Below are 17,542 nucleotides of genomic sequence, written 5' to 3' on the forward strand. Positions count from 1 at the left end.
ACTTTGTCTTCGCAGTCGGTATACTTACACACTATTATTTTACACCGTATTCTAGTTTGTAATTAGAATACGATATTAATCGGACCAATAATAGAGCGTATGACACAGTTATAAAATGTGAAGAAAATTATATTAGTGGGTTCATATCTGAATTCGTTGGAGAACATAAAAAGAAAAAGGATATAAAATAAAAAGTTTAAAAACAAACTCGACCCGTAAAATCTAAATCTGCAATTTATTTTACTAAATTATCTGAAATCATAATATGGAAAGCGTAAATAAATTGTTTTTAATTATGAAAGAAAACGAAGGAAAAAAGTACTTCATATTTGCAGTATACTCTAGCCCGGAAATTAGTATGGCGTTACTTCTTTTAATTATTACTTGTATATTTTTAATTCTGTTTCAGTTGGTACCCAAGCTTAAATTATATATTATGTATATTATGCACTTTGATAAATTATTTCTAAACACTAAAATTTTTCAAATATTGTAAACTCAATATACAATCCATGTTAATCAATTTTTTTTTAGTATAAACTGAAACGGTCTGAACAATGTGCAGCGATTATTTTTAATTCTACTTCAAATCATATCTAAAGTATTAATTTTTATATTTATTATATTTGTTGCTCAGCATAACGAAATTTGATAATAGTTTAAAACTGTTGAAAATTAATCGACTTATTTTCAAATAAGTGTGTCTTTTTTCAGATGAATTTTGAAGTTAATCATCAGCACGTTTTTCAGTAAAATATTCAAAAGCACCGATTTGTATGATAGCTCAGTACAAAAGCTGCTATTAGACCTTTCACTTGAGAAATGTGCTGATCCAAACAAATAAAAATCATCAACGTGTAAGTGATTTAATGTTTAATAATTGAACGTTATTAAACGTTAATAATTGGAAATAATTAAACAATTTATTAAACGATCGATTAATTTTTTTTTTTTTAATTATGTTTTTCAGTATTTTCATAATTATCTGTTTATATATTCTGCTTATGTTTATTTTTAATTTATATCTATTTAAATCCATTTTTCAACAGTTTTTTTTTATTAAACTTGATTTATTTAATAATACCTTCTCTGATTCAGAGATTAAACAAACTGCCGATTGTGGACCTATCCAAGTAGTAATCCATTTTATACAGTTTAATTTGTCCTCATTCTGAAAATTATCAAACATTTATGGATAAACTCATTTTTTACTTTATTTCGTAATATGCAACCATTCAAAGCTCTTATAAATCGCATTTCTGCCGCTGTAGTTTTATTATCTATCAATTGCGCAGGTGTTACCATTTTTCATCAGATTTCAGTTTCTTTCTTTTTTTATTTTTTAAAGTTCTCTGAATTCCTCCACAGACATAGCTAAGTTTATATATCACATAATCGTAAACTCTAAAATATGCATTACAGCCCAGATAATTACAATTTGATACTTGTTGCAAGTTTTTATAATTTATTCAGTTTTTGACCTCATGATATTTTCTTCCAAAAACTATTACTTTATTTTTCCTTTCCGATACTTTTAATTAATATATTTAAAAATATTTTGGAATTCTTATATTTTTCTTTGCAAAAAATGTCCTTCAAAATATTCTTTCACAGAATTTTATCCAGCCGTTCTGGATTTAAATGGCTACAAATTAATAAAATCATACCGTCCAAAATAAGCGATTATTCTCTTGGGTTTTTACAACGATGTTATTTAACTTTAGAATTGAAGTATAAAAGATTTCCCAAAATAAACGGTTAAGTGCAAAAGAATCTTTTGCGTCATAACGTAATTCTTTTAAAAGCGTTTTCCTTTAACATTTTTAATATTTCTATTATTAAAGATCATTCATTTGTTAAAGGGTATTTATCGTAATTCGACCGATGGAATCAGTAATAAGATAAAACATACTCTTTTGTTTTTTTGTATTTTTCACATCCTTATGATTAGAGATTTGAACTGATGTTGGATTATTATAGAAGAATCATGGTTTATCATACTGAATTAAACCACTACGGTATAAACTTTGAAACGGAAAGGGTGTACTAATTCAATTCCCTTCTTAAAAGAAAACAGAGCAGTATTTATTGCATATATATACGTATGAACGATAGCACATTGTACATCGCATCCTACGAATCAAGGGAAGATTAAACGGGGGCATAAAGGGCGGGAAAGTGGAGAGAGGCTTGAGTTCTTATTGTATTGCCTCAATATTCTACGGGATCGTTTCAAAGATTAGCAGCCATTCAGAATTGTGCGAGTTCTTTAAGCAGATAGGACGATGCGCAGCAAGGCGATTCACTAAAGCGAAGATGGATTTCTTATTTACGTCATCTTCCACTACTTCGTCCTCTTCTTTTTATCCCCTCTTCTTTTACTTCTACTCATACGTCTTCTTCGTCTATTTTCTTCTTCCCCTTTAACGTTCAGTTAAGGAAAACACGGATTATTTGGTCGGGTCTAAAAAGCAGAAAAACCAACATCAGACTCCCTAAGGCGCTATCTTTTATCTCCTGCAGGAACTCATTTCATCTTAGTTCACGTTTCAAAATGAGAGATGATTTCTTTAAGGTCTGTTATGAGAATCCACCTTTCTCAAATGACTAAACCATCTTTGCTTTTCAGAAATTTACTCTTTTCATAAAAATTGTAGTCTATTACTCAACAGGCTTTATTATTCCTTCCTTTGCTTATTTTTGATAACATATAGATACAATGTTAGATTTTCAATATCCCTTCGGATATTTGGTGTCTGTATGCGCGCGTGTGTGTGTAAGTATGTGAAAAAATTGCACTTCTTTTATAAACAAAGACATCGTAACTTTTTTATAAAATTTTGTTTTATCGCATTCATTATAGTAGTTCTTTTAATTTTAATAGACTTTTTAAACTGCGAGTAGATAATTATTTCATTACTCTATTTGGTTTGTATTTTTAATAAATAAGGCTTGTCATTTCTATAAACGTCAGTGAATTGCTGTTCTTAAACATAGCTAAAATCATATATTTGAGACAATCATGACACATTTTTTTTTAGAATATTTTTCATACATTTCCCTACGTGTGATTTTAAAGCACATTAGTCTATTTCAATAAATAATACAGTTTCTTAAATAAAATTTAAGCCATATAGAGCAGTATATTCGGATGTAATTTTTAACAAAATGTAATTTTATATTTTTATATTTTTAACAAAATGGGTAATTTTTTGAAATAGAAATTGTTTAATCTTTTAATCTATTATTATTTTTAAAAAAGATTTTGGTAAAACTTTATGAGTGGAACTTCATTAAAATTTAGGATTTTCATGGATTAAACGTCCTTCTATGGTAATACGGGTTACCAGTATTTTCAGATTAAACAGGACTGTATTATAGGGCACCTAATGTAAATCATTTTAATGTTGTGTTCGATTAAACCTTATTATTTATCAAATGGACTGATTTTGACTATTCCTTTCTATTTAAATTAATTAAACTAATTATTCAATTTCTAATAAAAAGATCCTCTAGTGGATCTCTTTACAAGGTTTTACAGATAATTTCATTGTAAAATTGTTCAGAAAAAAATATTCATTGTCTACACAAACTATTAGAAGATATTTTCAAAGGTTTATGTTATAATAATTACACAGTGTTACAGTATTATGGCACAGCCTTTTGTCACCAATTCAAAGTATTTTCACGTTAAAATTCAAGAAAATTAATTGAAAAACTTAATGTAAAATAGAATATATATTTTATTCCAAAAGGTCTCGGCTCATGTTCGGTAGCAGTTCTCTTTAAATCGTTTCCTGAATTACTTCCCTTTAATTTTATATAAATGTATGTTTCCCTCTTATGCGCTTCTTGGGAGAAGCTTTTCATAGAAAGTTTTGGTAACCTTATCTAAATAATTTTTTAATAGTTATTAAATGTTAAAAAAAATAATAAAATATATTTAAAAATAATATAAAGTTGATGGAAATGTAATTTATTTTTAATTTGGTCCAAATTTATTTTAAAAATTTAAGTGGATTTAAAAAAAATATATACACAATTTAAATATATATATATAATAAATAATATATATATATATAATATATATATAATAAATATATATATATAAATATTATATATATATAATAAATTTTTTTTTTTTTTTATTATTATATTTGTCGCCGAATGGCTTCGATGAATCTGGCACCTTAAAAGCTTATAGTACCCCTGAGAAGGATTGTTTGAGGTTTATCGAGTGATGGCCCTGAAAAGAGTCGTTTTTGCGTTAGCTCTGAGAAGAGCTGTTAGGTCCGGAAGCTGGTCTCCGGCAAAGTCGGCATAGCTGTAGTCGGGGAGTTGAGGCTCGTCCATTGGAATCAGACCGGGCTTCTCCTCAGTGGCAGTTGGGTGACCATTGCAGCGTGGCAGTAGTGGTATCGATTTCAGGACATCTGACATCGACCATCACCACATCGTGGCGATGGTGGTCCTAGAGCCCCGCAATGTCGGATCGGCGTCGGTCGTCTTTCGCCGGCGCGGCCAAGGCGGTTCTCCCCTAGCGATCCTACTCTGGGCCGGATCCTGTTGCTGAATTCGTCTGCCAGAGCGATTGAAGCCCGGCTGGAGCGGGAAGGTAGCGTCCGCGTCCAGCGTCTCCCTCGGCGGGCCGGCCAGACCTGCTGCTCCGGCAAGGAAGTTGGCATCCGCCGGGAAGTCCCACGTTGAGTCGGCCAGGGAACTTCTTCTGTCTTCCATCTTCTTCTTCTTCTTGGTCTTCTCCAGTCGGTGGTCGAAGATGAATTAAAAATTTACTCTGGTGTATGCTCTTTTATCGGAGCCTGTGAATGGTGGGACCGCAGCGCCGCTATGGTGGAAGATCTACGCGATCAGCTACGTGGTGGGAGTGACGCTTGTCACTCCCACCACGTTGTCACTCCCACTCCCACCTGCGTTGGGTCCGCAGATTTTATGGTAGGCATATATTTTGGTACGTATCTCGCGTTACTTAAACGATTTGTTGTTGGATATTGAAATTTTGTATTTAGGACTGTAGTAACATCTAGCTTTGCATTTTCCCCTTTTGATTGCAAATGACTGAACTAAAAGTGCCCAACTAAGCCCAAAATAAAAAAAAATTAGTTTTTGGACTTTTTCTTAACTTCAGTAATAAGTCCTCATTGAGAGCTTTTCAACGATCATAAGTGGTACTTATTTTCATTGGTTCCAGAGTAGATGCCAAATGAAATATTAATAATGAAATATTTGGATGTATAAGGGGAAGTCACATCGGTTCGAATAAGACTTCATCTCCTTTTTTATTTTTTAAACTTTTTTTTTAATTTATTTTTTTATCATTTTTTTAAAATTAAATATATTGATTTCAAAAAAAGTGTAATTGTAAAAACATTTTTACAATATAGAATTATTCAATAATAACAATAAAATAAAAATATGAAAATATCCAGAAGTTATTGGTAAATAAAATTTTAAGTACTTTTAAAAATGCGAATATGTTATTTAATAGAGGTACAAGGAAGTCAAGTAGTGGCTACATCAGATTTAGTGAAACATCTGATTATTTAATATTAATTGAAAATTATAATTTAGAATCGTTATATTTTTGGATGTTCTTGGAAAATTCTTATAAAAATTGTATATTTATTTTTAAAAAATCATTTTAATTAATTATTTGACAAAAAATAAAATACTTTTTTGAGTTGAATTCAATTTAAAGTGATTGTTGAAATTTTTTTTCACTGTGCGTAACATCCACAAGATTTCTGATGTGTCGTATAAATAAAAGTTAATAATAATTAAACTATTCCGATTATTGAACTGTTCTATGCTGGTTAAAAATATTAATTTTGTCCTTACGGTGTAGAGTAATCAGTTTTTATTATTGGATTATTTGGTAAACAATTTACTTAAAGAGTAATCAAGGGACTTTTACTCTAACCTAATATTTTAAGTAAGATTGATGAATTAATAATCGTATAAATATTTGAATTTAATAAAATCTAATATTTTAGCAATTATGTATGTAACTGTCCACTTTTATTAAAGAATTGGAGGATCGTATCTCACTTTCAAATAAATAATTTTAAATGAAGTGCGGCAAAAATATATCATGTAATTCAATAGACGTACAAGGAAGTTATGTGGTGTCCACATTAGATTTTTTTCAGTGAAAATATATAACATAGAAAGATTGAGATATTTTTAAAAAAAAGTTAGGTGTGCATATACTTAACAAATCTTTTGTAAAGGAATTAGATTTGAAGAATTTTACTTTTGAATATTTCAAAATGGCATCCATTAATATTTTTTAGGTATTAATAGATCCTTAAATAAATACTAGGTTCACTGAATTATTTTTATAAAATAAAATGTTAAGCTTTTTATTGTGAACAACAGCAAACCTGATGATAATTGCTGAAATCTCTAAATTGGATTACAAAGATTGAGCAGTGACAATAATGTGCCCGTTCTATTATTATTAATAAAAAATTATGTTTATTTCAATTAGTGAAGGAAGGGAAAACCGGAAAAAATGTCAAAATGCATAAATTTTGCTATAATTGTATAATTAAATATTTTTGTTTAGTTTGATCAATTTTTTAGTCCCTTAACTTTGCGTAACACCTACCAGGACATATTTGTGTATTTATAACAAAAATTAAATATGTACATGTAAAAATTACAGAGGCATCATTAAAATTAACAAAATTTCTATGACAGATTTTTATGAAAAAACTAGAATTGAAATTTCTCCAAATTAACTTCATTTACAATTACCCAAATATGCTGTTGCATATCAAGCCATAAACCACGTCAAAATAATAATTATATTTAATTCAGACAATTAATTTTGTTTGTACGGTATAATAATTAATAAAAAATCTTTCCTTTTTTGAATAATCATAGAACGGTTTTGTAAAATTTCATAAAAATTTTTATTGATTTATTACAATTATTAGGTGAACTGAGGTAAAAAAAACTGATGAAATGTGAATGAGTTCAGTAAAAATATCATTTTTTTTTACATAATATGTAAATTAACGCTGAATAAAATAATACATAAAATAAAATACGACAGAAGGAATGATTTATTCTTTGAAATTTCAACATAATACAAAAAAAAGGGGTGAAAGGTAGAAAAGTAAAAATATAAATGGTGGTGGATGGGAAGAAAGCACTAAAAACGTTGTAAAATGAATAGACATAAAAACGCAACGCATTCTTATTGGTTCATTACACCCCCACCATATTAAGATAAAAATAACAGGTACCCGCAATCTTGACTAATGTAATTAGAGGCTATCCATCTTAAGAGAAATTAATTTTGCTCTTCTCATCTATAATCTTTTCCTTTTTACTCTATTTACTATGTAATTAATTAAATTATTTGTTATTTAAAAGTAATATATATTTAAATGTGTATATTAAAAGTAAATATATATATGTGTGTGTATATAAATAATCAATTTAAATATTATATTTCAAGAAAAAAATTACATATTCTATCTTATTAATTAAATAATAAAAATAACAAATAATTTTATAATAATATAGGATAATTGGTGACGGAAAACTAATTTCGCTGGTTATGACCTATTGTTATGCCAATTTCAAGTAATAGTATTCTACGTACGCGAGGCATCTGGTACAGTGAACTTCTTGTTTTATGCAATCAATAACCCAGCTCGCTGACAAGTAATAGCTGCTATTGGCACAGGAAAATACGAACCGCATGATATTAATATATATAGGCTTTACCCATTACTTGAAAAATGAGATCAATAAATCAAGAGAAAACGATTATCTACTTTAAAAATGTATTATTTACTAGCTTAAAGTAATATCTACAACTTTAAAAAAATCTTTAACTATAATACTATTAAGTTAAGGAAAATATTATTTTTTTTATTTAAAAGATCTATACATATTTTATTTATATACAGAGCTGAATACAGCACACATTAGAAAAAAGATTGGAAGTATTAAAATAAAAATTATTCAATTTAAAAAACACCCAAAACCGCTTCATTTACTAGTTTACGTCGGTATTTTTTTTATTTTTTTTTGTTAAAACTACTTAATAAATCAAAATTAATGAAATATTCTATCACATTTTGTATAGACGTTATATCCAAACTCCTTTTTAATATGTAAAAATTTGTTGTATTTATCTTTACAAATTTGTTTAACTATTAATTTTACAGCAACTGTTAATCCAGTCTGTTTTGTTTTATTAGATAAAATGTCACTTATTCAAAATAACTTTCACATAATAACAACCGATTCTCCAAAACGTGGAAAAATTCGTTTGAGTTTTGAGTAAGATTTCACATCTTTTTTTATGAAAATAAAATAAAATTTATAATTTTAAATTTAACTAATCCTTAAATAAATTAATGTTTTATACAATCTTCTGTGTCTATTTAACCAACTTCTCCTGACTGAATGTTTTATTTATCAACGCCCAGCAAAAACTATTAAAAAAAATTGATTGATTATTTATAATACGTGTTCTTCTTAAGATATAACTGCACATTAACAAAGGATTTTTTGAAATTTCGAGGTTAAAGGGTTAAAATGGAATAACAATGAAATTTTTTTTTTTAATTTCATGGTAAAAAATGAAAATATTAACTTGTTTTTTCATATATGTAATCTTCATGTGAATATCTGAAAAGCAATTTCTAGAGCATTTGAAATTATTATTTTTACAAGCACGAGATTAATGAACAAAATTTGATCCAGAGGCCAGAGCGCTCTGTTTGTATGGAAAGGGTGAGCGAATCGAGCCCTGACCGACGGAGGACTTAGATTTTCTCCGATCTATTTCACAACCTCTTACTTTATATTTTCATAGGCTCATTTAATTTTTATTTTTAACGTTCATATATCAAGCTAAATATAAAAATCCCGTACTCTTTACTTTTATTAATTTCTGCTTTTCATATATGTTTCACAAGTCATAAAGGACTATAGTCCCATTTTTCAATTTTTTTTTGTTGTGATTTTAAAATTTACTCAACTAATTGAGACAATATGTAATTCATTAGTAACAAAAATCGTTAATTCAAAGCGTCAAAAAAAAAAAATTGGAACTGAGATAAAAGTAGGTGAATTAGAACGTAATTTTTATGCTGAATTTTAAAATGAAATCGGGTTTTCTTCATCACCCTCAGATTTTTATTTATGACCCTTTAAAATATTGAGAAACTTCTTAAATAATAGAATACAAGAATAATAATAATTACAATAAAAATTCCTACCTTTATTTTGCAGACATTTACTTTTATCTTAATTCTTTTTTTCTTATTTTCCTTTTGTGTTTTGTGAAGTATTCTCTTTTTATCATCCAGCAGTAGTCCCTCATCATAGATTCATCCCATCTGCCTCGATAACGTTGTTACATCTGCAATATATATCTTGGTGGAATTATTCTCCTTGTTCGTCGCTGATTTCACCAGAGTTTAAAGGGAAAAAGTCCAAATGAGAATGTAAAAAATGAATTTTCAAAAATATTCTGCATTCTAAATGTTTGTAGTGAAAGAATGTTTGTTGTTAGTTCATTTATAAGCCGAACGTGGTTTTCAGCTTTTTTGTTTTCAAGAAAACGAGTAACGTCATCTTTGAATGACTTTCACGCTGCTAGTTCTTTAGGAATCAGTTTGCTGTCGAGTATATTTTCACGAATTAATTTTTTTATTTGTCGCTCGCTAGATATTACCTCTTTTAATCTTGCTTCACTTAATCGTGAAAAAATCTAAGCTAAATATTTATAGCTGCCTCCATCTTTATCTAATGCTTTTACAAAATTCTTCATCAGACTTAGTTTTATGTGTAGAGGTGGTAAAATAATACGATCTGCTTCAGCAAGGGGAATATGAAAAACATTCTTGGATATTGTCGCCGAATGTTTTTGAGGGCACGTGACACTTACTAACCTTATGGTGGCCCTGAAAAGGGCCGTCTTTGTCGTCGATTGGCTTCGACAGCTCGTTGTAATTGCTAACCTTAGGGTAGCCGTGAGAAGGGCTGTTGTTGTCGAACGGCTTCGACGGTTTGTTATCCATAACCGTGTGGTGGCCCTGATTTCTTTTTGGTCAATCTTTAACTGCTTAGTGTTTATCTGTACTCCGACTATCTCACAAACACAAGAAACACATATATTTTGTATAGCCACTCTGGAGACCGAAAAGAAATACTAGATCGTGGATACCGATGTTCTTTGGTAGGTGGGTTTCAATTTACAACACATCTCAGGAATGGTCGACCTGAATCTGTACAAGACTGACTACACTCCACGTTCATATATAACATCCTCATTCATCCTCTGAAGTAATACCTTGTACTGGTTCCGGAGTCTAACAGAAAAATAAAAAAATAAATAAACTGCAGTAATAAGCTCTTGAGAGCTTTTCAGCGATATATCATAAGCGGTAGTTATTTTCGTTGGTTCCAGAGTTATAGCCAAATAAAATTTTAATTAATGAGATATTTAACTCATTTATTCTATCAGACTGATTTGTGCAAAATACGATTGGGTTTTGAAAACCTTTTCAGTTCTTTTAATCAAACTTAAAAAAAGTCATAATTTTATTTTATTTCTAATGGAAAAACATATAAGCGTTTATAATGTATGGTTTCAAGAATCCAAAGACAGGCCAATTTATTGGATATTATTTATTTTTTATGTTAATTTACTCAATTGTAATTTTTTTTTTAATTCAGTGAATCATTATGACTAGGATTAAACTGGGGTAATAAATTGGGGATAAAAAATTATAATTTTAAAACGTTAATAGCACCTTAAAATTTACGTAATGATTCAATTAATGTTATACTTAATTATCTCATGTTAAGGTAATTTTGAAATTATAAAACATAATTCATAATTAATAGATTTAATTGATTTTATTTTTTATTATTTTTTCAATTATTAGTCATAAATTATATTTTATAATTTATTTCACGAAAGCGTGCTGCAAACCAGAACGTAACAGCGATGATTCAAATTTGATTTAATTTAGGCAATACATCCGAAAAGAAAATTATTTTTACTTCTGATAAAAACGTAGTAAAAATAACTTTTACTACAAAAAAATAAAAAATTGTGATAAAATTATATTTGTCTTAAAAATAAACATTTTAAAAAACTCCGTTAACGCTATATTAAAATTTCATTAAGTAAAACAGAAAAAATATTTGCTATCTCAATGTATTTCTTCACAATCCTGATAAGTTGTCAAACAATTGTCATCGTTTTCCAAATTTATCACAATATCTTCAATAATATTTTCACAGAAACGATCCGCTTATAATGCTTTTTTCTATTTTACTGATAATTATGTGCGGAATATCAATTTTCCAAGCATTTGCATATATTCTATTAACACCTATCGACAGATTTTTTACATCACTTAACTTAAACATTATGTTATTACTCCCAATGTAGTCTTTGACTTGTTCCCATGTCAAATCTATCGGGTTAAAACTGCAATGGTGTGGAGGAAGACGCAACACGACAATTTTTCATTTTGTTATTTCATCTAATTTATAATGTTTATTCTACTTTCAACATGTCTTCGATGCAAGCGACTTTCTTCGATATTAACCATTCGGTAATTTCCGATTTTCGGGACGAAGCGTTTGGAATTGTTTCAGTTTTCAGGCAATCTTACGTCGCATTATCCATTACTATGACGGATCTTTCAGCATCAATTTCGAAAATTTTTTTATAACTGCTGCATAAAATTGTCAGCATTGATTTCATCATGATACTCTTGGGAAGATCTGGATTCAAATACCCACAAACCAGTCTTCATTTCCTAAATGCGTTGCTATTATTAGTTTACTTTTCCAACCGGTCTTTTACCCCGGTTGATAAAACTTTCATAAAAGCATATTTTGTGCTCTTTATCCATCCATACCTTTTCCCATACGTGATCTTAGTCCCATAGGGAAAGACACTCGCGTTGTGAGGATCCCGATCGCCATACCAGCCCCTTCGTTCCTAGCCCTAATGGGCTTTACCGGAATTCGTCTTTTAGATTCTATAAACCTGATAACACAACACAGTCAAACGTTTAGCCTCTGTCAGGATGCAACCGATGCAAATGCCTCGGCAGACATTTCCATCTGCCATATCTTCCAAATATAAAATTAACCGATTCACAGAAGGGCGATCCCCAGGCCTTATCAAACACCAAAGGTTTCAGGCAAAAATGTTTCCTATATTTAACTTCAGTTAGACTTTGCACTCAAATCATTACTTGATTGAGTCTTTAAACACCAAAAACACTATCCTCATACCAGCAAAACAAGATCGGATCGCATTGACTGTACATTTACCACATTAGCCCAAGTTTCATTTATATAATAAACTGTCTTACCCTCTTCACGAAATCGCTTAATTTCTCTTTAATATTCCCTTCGCCAGGAAATAATATGTTCGTGTTCAATCGATGAAGAATTATTTTTCTGGAGGTGAAATGAAAATCCATTGATTTTAAAACACGATGTAATGTACATCTAGAGTAACTTGGCAGTTCAGAATCGATATCACGGAATTTAATATTTTGTTCAACTTAAAAAGCTCGTTATTAAAATAAAACGAATGATCTTTTTTTCTGATAGAAGTTTAAGTAAAATCGTCTTACTTTTCAATCGTTTTCACACGCTGTCGAGTCTTATTAGTGCTAACATGTTTACCGTGAATTTGGTGTTTCTTTATTATATTAAAAGTTGTTCTTTCGTTAACGCTTGTTGCACTACATACTTTCCGAGCAATGTCTCTGATTGCAGTTTCAGGGTTATTGTGTATCAATGTTATGTTTACGCTGCTGATTTTTTTTCCCGGAGTTACTTAAAGATTATCCCGGTTTGTGCTTCATTACAGAATCCCTCATTTTTAAAACCCGTGTGTTGTGTTAAGTTTTCTGTTCCATTATAATATTCTATCATAATAAGCGTAATTAGTGTAAATTAATTAGAGTAATTAGCGTAATTACTCTAAAGATTTTATTATACAAAATTAGATATCTTTAATTTATCTATTTTTTCATGATACTTCTGTGGTTTGTTTCCAGTTTAGTCGACTGAAGATCATGTATAGCAACACTTTGCATTTATTTCTCTGTTTTTTTTGGCGTTTTCTTTCTTGGTATTTCAATAAATCTTCATGGTTTCGCTTTGTTTTTGTTTTCCCTCTTCTGAACAAACATTATTATTTGGAAGCTCTTGAAATATTGTACTAATTTTCTGAAAGTTGTTCTGTCTTGTGTATTTCTTCAGATAATTTCATTTTTATTATGTTTTTTTCTTTTAATCACTGAGGTCCATGGATTTTTGTTTTTGTTGTAAATATGGCTGAAGATTTGTTTTGTGGGTCTATAACCCATTCATTCTCTGATCATCCACTTGTTTTTCTGATGGACTGTCATTTTCTCAATTTAATTTCTTCGCAAAAACATATTTATTACTTCTGAATTTTTATTCGTTTCAACTTATTGTTTTTTGGTTGTAGGATTATTCTCGAAATTTCATTCTTTGTTTGTCTATTGCAAATATTTCGTAAGATTTCACAATGAAGATGCATTCTGATGCGTATAGGCCCTCAGTTTTAATACCGTGATTTTCTTTTTATAGGGATGTTATATTTTGTTGTAAATATCTTTTGTTAGTCGGTAATCCGTTTCCATTATTCTTGTTCTTTTTAGTTTCTTAATCTAAACTGTGGATTTTAATTATTTCTCCCAGATATTTAAATTTATTGACCGTTGACTTTGACATATTTAGGGACGCGGGGAATCTTTGATATCGGTCATGAAGTTTGTGTTTTCGAAGGAACCTTTTAGCCGTACTTTTTCTGAGATTTTGTTTAGGCGGTTTTGTGTCGTTTTTGATTTTTGGGATTTCTTTCTGATTTTTAAAGGAAATGACAAACAGTTGGTGTGGAATTCTCCTGATTTCGAGTTGGGGGGTGGGATATTTTCTGTTTTTTGTTGAGCTTTTTAAATCAAGTGGGTTATTTATACAAATTAAAAAAGACAATAATAATAATAATAATAAAAATATACCTAAAGAAAATAAATAAAAAAAAAACAAAAAATCATATGTAGAAACTGAATAATAGTAAATAAAAACAACAAACATGAAATTTTCTATTAGTATTACATGACTGAATTCCTTTACAACAAATTTCACTTCACACCAAACTGAGGTGGTTTGCACAGAATACAAAATCGAAAGCAAGATGCTTCGAGCGATACAAAGAGCACGAATATACAATGACACAACTATCGACTGAACTGTTCTATACAGAACAGTATGTTATAGCTTGAACGAACTTGAATTCATCGTCAGGAAAGTAGTAGATCAGGAATAACAGCGAAAATTTATTGTTGTCATTTCAGTGTTTCAGCTGGTAGATCAAATAGCTACCAACAATTTCGGTTTAATTTTGCTAACAATTTAACCATGGTTAAATTGTATTAATTAAACCATGTATTAATATTTTTACCTGTATAATAGTGAAATTTTCTAAAAAATTCAATCATTACAAAAAAATTCCATAAATCTGTAATTTAAAATTAAACATAAAATATAAACAAGAAATGAAAATTTAAAAATTAATAATAGTGTTAAAAATGGAAATGTTTTTAAGTAAAACTCTAAAATTAATTTATGCACAGAAAATTTATTTTATCTTTCTATTCTTATAAATCAAAAGGAAAGATTGTCGTAGAATTTTAATATAAAATATCTCTTCAATAAATCAGAAGTGTTGAATCTAATGAAATTATTTTCCACCCTATTTAAGTATATGGAATAGTAGTTTTTAATGGGGTAATTTTTCAAAATTTTGTAATAGAAATAAGGGTCAAGTAATATACCTCATTTTAAACTATTATCCAAAAAGAGCATTTTCATGTAAAATTTATCTTTTTTTTTAAATGGTGACATGAAACTAAAAATTTACTGCTGCTTTTTTATCTAACGCATAAGGATGCAATTGTAATAATATATTTTAATTTCAATTAAATATATTTTAAATATTATATTTTAATTATGTATAAAAAAATTTAGGTTCAAATTACACTTAATCTATACTTTTGGGAAGATTTTGCAGTAACTTTCATTAAAAACAAATTATTTCTATTAGATAGTATTTTAAAATAATCAAATTAAATCATTACCTCACTATTAAAACAACACAAAAGTAACATTTGGAGTTCTATCCAGTATGACGTAGTCTCCAAGAGACGAAGATTGTGAAATATTATGCGGGTTCAGCCTTGAATTTAGTCGAAGTATGAAGAAAAGAATTTCCTCCGGCTAAAACAGGTAGTGCAATCGAAGGTTAAAAGATAGTTGCTAAAAAAATTTAATTTACTTTTTGAAAACCGTTAAGACAGGTATTTTACTAACAGTTTTTTTTGTTTAATGACCTCGGTTGTTGAACAAAATTACCCGGGTTTGTAAAGATTAGCTTAAAATTTTTAAACGACGTGGATATTCATATATTAGCTGTTTATAGCATTCCTATAGGAAGCCTGATTACGATTTATTTTTCTGTCTCTAGCTATTGTTGAATTGAACGCCAGTATTTACCTACTATTACTGGAATTTTTTTCTAACAGATTTTATTAAACAGTAGAGAAACAATGAGATGCCTTAACATCGTTTAATATACGGTATAACATCTAGAATTATACTCTGTTTACACATGGCATCTGAGCCAAGCTTAGCTTCATCTAACGCCTCTTCGACGTAAAGTTCTATTGATCGGTGTATTATTGCTGTTAATAATCAGGCTACGTGAGAGGTTAATCTGGCGATGGAATAATTTTAGCATTTATCGTACCCTGATGTTGTAGATACGTTATGACAACCTTCCTACGCTGAACACAATGAAATGGTGTATTGTGTAGTCATTGCATACGCATCTATACTACTATGCAAATATTATCTAGAAAATATAATTATAGAAGCTACTTATAAAACAGATCTGAATAATAATTACTACAATAATAATAATAATAATAATAATAATAGTAGAGCTAATCATCAAGTTTTTAAGTGAATTCTTTGGAAGTAAAATAATAAATACTATTTTATAAGTTAATGATAAAAATAGGCAGACCTTTTCGCCGGCCTCCGGGGCGCGAGTTGTAGCATCTCGGCCTTTCATCCAGAGATCTCGAGTTCGAATCCCGGTCAGGCATGGCATTTTCACACACGATACAAATCATTCATCTCATCCTCTGAAGCAATATCTAACGCTGGTCTCGAAGTTAAGAAAAAAAAAATTCACTGGACTATATTAAGTTATGTATTTCTGCTGTTGGAAGTATAAATTCTGCTTTATATCCCCGTTTAGAAAGAACAGCGCAATACTAATAACAAATATTTTTCTATATTAGTGCTAGATTAATACAACTTAATATGGTAATTGATTTTTTTAATGATAATTTTAAAAAATTGTTCTAAAATTCTCTCGGTTTTTAATTTTGTTGTACGACACTATTTCTGCAATTATAATATCTCCTTTTTTTATTGTTTTTCTTTAGTCGTTAAATTTCTTACGTAGTTATTTATTTAATATTATAAATATAATACTTTTATTGTAAAATTATAATTAATTTTATAATTTTGCTTTTTAACTGTTGTCTTTTTTATTTTGTAATTTTATACCTCAAGATAGGATGTAGTGGGAAACTTCCTTTAGATACTGAAATATGAATAAATAAGTAGAAAAAAATCTCTGTACAGAGTTTAAAAAATACTGTTAACTAAACATAAAATGTCAAAGGGAGATTGCATTAGAATTACTTACAAAAAAAATGTAATATCATTAAATGGAGCGCATTTTGATGATTATTCAGTCTTCTTCAGTGTATTAAATACTGCAGTATATATGATAAAGTCAGAAAATTTTCTACATGAATTTATTAAACAGAACAAAATTTTTGTAAGCGAAAAAACAAAAATAGTAACGCAATCTCATTATGAACAATCCCGGTTGAAAATCTAACGAACGATTAAAACTGTTTACCAACAATTTTTTAAAGCTGTAAACATTTCAAATAACAAACCGAACCGTAGATATAATAAATGTAATATTTGTAAATAAATGAACTTTTTTAAAGCCTCCCTCTAACAACTAAGTTTAAAGTTCATTCACACGTTGATATATACAACTTGGTTTATGCGCTTTCACAAAATAATTCTAGCTAGCAACGACCGACGCTGGCATCCACGTTCGTATAAAGAGCTGTCGTAAAAATTTAAACTCTTGAAAAGTAATTTAAAAACTGTACATAGCTCTTCATAATTAAATAGGTCAAATTTATTTTAAAATTAACCTATAATATCCAGAACGGCATTGAAGTTAGCCGGTAAGGGTAAAATGGCAGTAAGGTTTTAGACCGAAATACAACGCGGTTTTCGCAAAAATATAGATCCGCTCGGGCGGTCGGCAATTAGTTGTAAACACTTTTATACGTCGTGACAGTTTCATTCTCTCGTAAAATTTGTCCACAACTGA

At 29.1% G+C, this 17,542-nt stretch overlaps 1 protein-coding gene across 1 annotated transcript in view; it reads right to left on the reverse strand.

Moving 5' to 3' along the window:
- The window catches only part of Ccn (cellular communication network factor protein Ccn), a 199,282-nt gene that overhangs the window by 112,966 nt on the left and 68,774 nt on the right, over nucleotides 1–17,542 (reverse strand). The window lies entirely within an intron of this gene.

Source organism: Lycorma delicatula, chromosome 8, assembly GCF_047948215.1.
Source record: "Lycorma delicatula isolate Av1 chromosome 8, ASM4794821v1, whole genome shotgun sequence".
NCBI classification, from domain to species: domain Eukaryota; kingdom Metazoa; phylum Arthropoda; class Insecta; order Hemiptera; family Fulgoridae; genus Lycorma; species Lycorma delicatula.